Source organism: Oratosquilla oratoria, chromosome 1 (genome assembly GCF_046742065.1).
Source record: "Oratosquilla oratoria isolate Oo_2021 chromosome 1, ASM4674206v1, whole genome shotgun sequence".
NCBI lineage: Eukaryota > Metazoa > Arthropoda > Malacostraca > Stomatopoda > Squillidae > Oratosquilla > Oratosquilla oratoria.
Genome location: NC_134777.1, coordinates 106,985,960 through 106,992,311, shown reverse-complemented (window position 1 = coordinate 106,992,311; position 6,352 = coordinate 106,985,960). Strand labels below are relative to the sequence as shown.

The 6,352-nt window shown below is 45.4% G+C and overlaps 1 protein-coding gene across 1 annotated transcript in view; it reads right to left on the bottom strand.

Moving 5' to 3' along the window:
• The window catches only part of LOC143024701 (adipolin-like), a 76,032-nt gene extending 70,051 nt beyond the window's left edge, over window positions 1–5,981 (bottom strand). The window contains exon 1 of the mRNA XM_076183748.1: window positions 5,540–5,981. The gene's annotated coding sequence lies outside the window, so the exon portion shown is untranslated. The remainder of the gene's footprint in view (window positions 1–5,539) is intronic.
• Between the last annotated feature and the right edge of the window lie 371 nt (window positions 5,982–6,352).

The following is a 6,352-nucleotide window of genomic DNA, read 5'->3' as shown; positions in this document are numbered from 1 at the left end:
CCTCCCGTGTAAGGGGGAAAAAGCCTTTGGTATATGTATCACTTATGAACATACATACAAGAGCTTCCCCCATCCACTGTTCTTCACAATTTACTTCAACTTTGGTCTAGTCGGGGGAAACCTTGTATATTCCTTCAGTCTGCCGCCAGGTTATTTTATTCAGCCTAGGGTTAGCGAAGGGACAAAGGGATCAACCATATCACTAAGATGACCGAATTGATGAAGACACTAATTAGACAAATCTTCGGCCGGGGTCGCTTCGTCCCGATGGAAGCAGACACCTTTGCCCAACGTGCATGGAAAGCCGAGGTAGGTACAGACGCTCCTCTGCTTACGAACATTCGACTTACGAACGAAGCCTCAAACCTACTTTAGCAGTTTCAGATATAAGAAATCCAACGTTAATGTATTAGTATTACAATTTATCTTTGTTTTATGTATTATTAGTAATGTGTTTTAGGATAAGAAAACAAGTATTGACTCTCTATCGTATTTATGCATGTAGATTTGAGTACCTTTAAAATGATGTTGAATAACGACTTACGAACGTTTCGACTTACGAACATTACGACTTACGAACGTTTCGACTTACGAACGGCCGTTCGGAACGTAACTCGTTCGTAAGTCGAGGAGTGTACTGGAAATGTTTTCTAAAATTCGTAAAACTCCTATATCTGGAACAAATATCTGAAGGTCGTAAAGCCCTGTTCACACTAGCGGTTCCAACCGTGGTGGTTCAATTACAATGTAAGTCAATGGAGGAGTTGACACACAACCAAACAGATTTTTTCCTTTATCGCGGTTTCCGCGCGGTTCAAATCGCTAGTGTGAACAGGGCCTTAGGGTCTTGTGTATCAAGACTATCGCTGTTATGTTCTGTTGCTTAAAGCAGGGACGGATCCTCGCATAAACATGCGACAATAACGAGGGAATAGAAGGGCCAACTTATCACGTTTCTTTGTGGAAGCTCAGATAACATAACAGGGAAGGCTTCCGACAACACAGGGAAAGAAAGAAAAGGTGCTACAACGTCGTATGCTTAAATGTAAATGTGGGATCTGAAACCACACGGTGCTGCAAATAACGACCGTATGTCTTCTGAACGTACGGTCCATAATGGTTGACCCAGCGATGCCCGGGTTTTCGTTTGTGACTCCGGCGTTTTTTTTTCCAAGTTACATCTTTAGGTACCGAGTTATATGAGTTGACTGATGACCAGGTTACAGGGCTACTTTTATCCCAGAAATTGTAAAAAATACACATATATAAAAAAGATAAAAGTTTGTGATATTTTGCACCACAACAGAGCATCCCACACGAACTGTTAAGCCCAGCTTTTGTCAATATTTATATAAGCCTGGATTAATGTCGAGGTTAACGCCAATTTATTATTTTATTTTATTCTGGTCGACGGCAGCCTATCTTATTTGTCTGTGTGTGCGAGAGAGAGAGAGAGAAAGAGAGAGAGAGAGAGAGAAAGAGCGATTGATCTTTGGAGTGAAGGGGTCAGTATTGGAATGACGTCTCAAAGTTCACCTGAGCAAGTTACTCAGTCGATGGAGAGACAGGGACAGCAGCGATAGACAACAAGTTGGTTGATTTTGGGAAGCTGTCGTAAGCCTTACCGAACTTCTAGTTGACTGGTTCTCCACATAGGTAGGAACATATGTGTGTATGTATGTATGTATCGGAACAAAACCTTTTCGCGCTTTCGGCATTGTAACTACGAGAGAAATTCGCTAGTGACAGCGACATTAATCTGATAATTTTTATGACAGTCGCATGTAGGATTCGAACCCATTGGTTCGGCCTCCCCGTAAGATAACCTTCACAATGCCTTAACCCGCTCGGCTACAGAGACTATAAAAACTTTTATAGTCTCTGTAGCCGAGCGGGTTAGGGCATTGCGAAGGTATGTATGTTTGAAATCAAATGTTTCGATCCACTTCCAATGAAGAGTCCAAAGGAATGAAACGTTTGGATTAAAGTAATTTCTCGGTCTTTCATTTTCACCTCATAAATGTTGTCTCCGATTCTAAAATATCTCGTTCATAGGGGACATAAATTGGTAACCATGTCTGAAACATTCTGGAAAGCGGGTACGCAATAAGCTGTGACAGATGGATAAAGGGAATTATCATTAGATTTCACCCATCTTGTAGACGATCCAGAGAGAATTTTCAGTCTTAAAAACGACTATTATATATTCCTGTTGTGTCTTTGGATTTTTTGTTTTTACAAGGGGGGACGGAGAGGGGGGGTCGCCGATTAAATGAAGCGGCCTTGCTGTGGATGTGCTGTGTCTTACGACAGTGCTTCTGACCCAGGGCGGTGGGCAAGGTGCAGGGATGACCCGTCATCCAGGAGGTGCTCAGATGAGAGGGAGGGTGGGAGGGGTGTGGAGTGTATTTGGGGATGAAAGGGGTGGGAGTGTTTTTATGCCTTTCCCTTTTTGGCTACCTCCCTTGAAAGGGGGAAAAAGCCTTGGTATATGTATGTACCTAATCGTTAAGTCTATGTATATACATGCAAGCAAGTAAGAAGGCGTACGTACACACACATATACAGTATATGTTGATATCAGGGAAGCAGTCCTCATTTTGAGCAGAAAGCTCGTGAATGGAAAGTCTCCTTTGATACTGTAACAGGTACAGGAACCTAACAAGGAGGAGGATGGGGAAACTAGTGTACATGGGCCGATGAAGAAAAAAGAAGACCAAGTACTGCAAATAGACTAAAGAGGAAGCTTACTTATTGTTAAGGCCAGCGTTGATCGTAACTGTTGGAATGATTGGTTTCTTCGAAAGGACTAAACACGAAGGGCAATCGGAGGGAAGCAATCTGAGAGGAGTGAATAGTGGAGTCCTGCAAGTGTCGGTGATTGAACCAGTCCTTATTTTTTACGAGTACATGCGTGTGTATAATATACATACACATAATCAGACGGGGGTAGTGATTAACCACACGAACATATTGACAGACAATACATAATGCTAATTTGCAAATGAAAATAACAGGTGAAAGATTAACAGAAACCCTCAGATCCAATGCAGGACCACCGGAATATCCCGTGACGTGCGATACAGCCTCTGTACCCACACTGGAGGGGTTTAATGTGGCTTTGTAAGGTTGTTTGGAGAGTATGAAAGGTACTGAAACGCGACACTGGCTACTGCACCTCTGGTGTCCGTCATTAGTGGTACGTAGACTAGACGAACTAGGAGGATGCTTGTCACCAGTACCTCGTCCAGAGTTGTTTGCTCTACGAGGTGGTTAGGTATGATTGCCTGTACTGACACGTGTAGTTTTAAGCTTTCCATCAGTGACTCCCCTACTCCTCCAGACACTGGAGCCCACGGTCCGCTCAGCCACTGTGCTTCTCGTGACGCCATAGCATCATTGTTATAAAGGCTTTTGCATGGCGTGCGAGCAAGAGAATAACATTTAAATACATGGATCTGAACATGGCATAGACAGTTATCACGCAGTGTGTAGAACCCATCATGGGGTATGTAGCCATGTTGAACCTACATTAGAAAAAACGATACAAAATTGAAAAAAAAAGAAAAACGAAATGTTGCAATAAGAATCTCAAGAAGACAAAAATTGCATTTGAAGGGAGTTGATATCATAACGCTGGAAGAAAGAAGAGAGAGGGGGGATCTTAGTCTAGAAAAGTGTCATAGACAAACCACATAGACATTAGTAGATGAAACTTTGATAGTCCAAAGAGAAAAAAATATATAAATATGATAATTTTCCAGATAGAAAAAATAATAATACAAAAATAAAAACAAAATTAGATAAAGAAATAAACTAATAAATTACTACCGGAATTATGAAAGCTCTAAACTATGAAATATTTCAGGAAAAAATATATGTATGTATAGAAATGGACACAGAATTTTTAGTACATGAAAATAACAGGGAGGGGAGGGGAGAGAAAGCGATACATTGCGCAGGTAAAAGCACGCAGGAGCACATTGGCAACAGCAAGTGGCGACCTGGCAAGGGGGGGAAATGACACCCCGAGCATTCGGAATGCGAAGTAATAATGGATTAGGTTTTTAATTAGTGTACATAAAAGAGGCGGAAATCATTGATTTAGGATTGTTTGCGTAAATCTTGCATATGTACACTCCGAGTTCGTCGACAGCCTTTTTGTAGTTCTCTCTCTCTTTCTTTCTCTCTCTCTCTCTCTCATCTCTCTCTCTCTCTCTCTCTCTCTCTCACACACACATCATGTGTAATGGCGATTATGAGATATGTTTACAACACACTGTAATGATTGATATCACCAAACTGTCGTCGAACTTTAGAATGTGGAGGTATACAGGTAGACACTCCCGTGCGCAAACACACACACACACACACACACACACACACACACACACACACACACACACACACACACACACACACACACACACACACATACACACACACTTAGAGCTCTCCTCAGGCATAAAGCACCTGGAAATCTCGGGAGTTGAGATGATGACGTCATCCTGAACGAAGAAAATGATAATACCAGGTTCACGGTGAAGTTTTTATCTGTGAACTGTAAAACAAGCAGGTCACAAGAACCCACCCACATCTACCATAGCTGCAGACACCCGTACCCATCCCTTCCCACCCACACATCACACCCTCTCATCCTCGTCTTTCCCACGCACACATACAATGGAATTAATGACGCATCAAACGGTAATCAAAATTCGATTTAGTGTTTTCCTGTCTTGTTTTCGTTCAATACGTCTTTGTCCGTTGTTTTGGCGCAAGCAGTATTTTTTAATGTCTGGTTAGTCCATTTCCAGTTGCATTATCCGTTCATCTTCTTTTTGGTGTTATTTGTTGCTAACGCGCGCGCACACACACACACACACACACACACACACACACACACACACACACACACACACACACACACACACACACACACACACACACGCGCGCGCGCGTACGTTACTCCAACTCTTGTGGGCAGGGAGTTGGGTGTGTGTGTGCGTGTAAGGTCACACCATTACCCATACAGTAGATCGGTTATATACTAGTATGAGCTCTGAGCTCTTCCGGGAGGGAAATAGCTGTCGATCACGGGTCCAACACGTGATCCAAGACAATGGTGAATCACACATACACACGCACTCCAACTTTGGTGGACGAGTTGTGATTCACCATGGTCTTTGGACCACGTGTTGGACTCGTGATCGACAGCTATTTCCCTCTCGTAAGAGAGCTCAGAGCTCGTATATGACCGAGCTATGGGTAATGCTGTGACCTTACACGCACACATTCACACCCAACTCCCAGCCTACGAGAGTTGGAGTAACAACCCGCAGCGCAGCGATACTGAAATTATTTCAGCTCTGTGTGCGTGCGTGCGTGTGTGTAAGGTCATAACATTACACACACACACACCGTTTGTAATTTTCCATTCATGATTGTGTTGAAAAGACCTTTAGAATGTGTCTAACTACATTCACGCGAATATACAGTCTCACTCCTTGCGAGCATCAAAAACAAGACGAATACTTACCGCACGTAATATCAGTCGGTGTTCAATAGCAACGAGGTGTTGGCTGAAGTCGGACCATTGAACAATATGAACGACGGACTCTCATTTGCGTCCTGACGAAGGCCGCGCACCTCAGAGTTCGCGTGCGTCGTCGCTCCGAACTTGGGAGAGTTGGAAAAGGGCAGGAGCGCGTCGAGGGCGGGAGAGCATCGCTACCTCTCCCCTTCTCGAACTCGGCGTGTCCTCTCACTGTTCGCACCACACGACTCAAACACAGGTCCTCGACCAGTTCGATAATGACACTGTCAGTAGGCGGGGAACGATCCGCATGGCAGTCCTACCGCGCAGGCGCAGAGGCAGGGCTGGAGGAGTAGGAGGAGGGAGGAGGAAGATGGTCTCTTCAGTCGCAAGGCACGCCCAACCTTGAGCAGAGGGCAGGCGTGTTCTCACGAGGGGCGTCAGTGGCGTACTGGCCTCGACCGTCTCGTGGCGAGGGACCGAGACGCGACAAAGCGACGCGCCCCGTGTTGTGCGTCTGTCCGTCATTCCGACCCTCCGCCCGTCCGTTCGTTCGTGCGTGCGCCGCCGCCCTCGCCTCCTCCCGAAGGCTCACCAACGCCGCCGCCGACATGGGTGCTCCGGATGCCCCCGTCACCTGAGAAGTCCCGTGGGCCAACTTTGTCCATGACGTCATGTCCGCTCCGCCAATGGGGGCTCTTTCTCCCGTGGTGACGTCACAGCGCCCCTGACCCTGGCTGGGGCTCAAAGGAGCCGCTGTGACCAGTCGGTCGCCAGAAGGAGAGGAACGGGCGATTACTGGAGCCTGGCATCCTG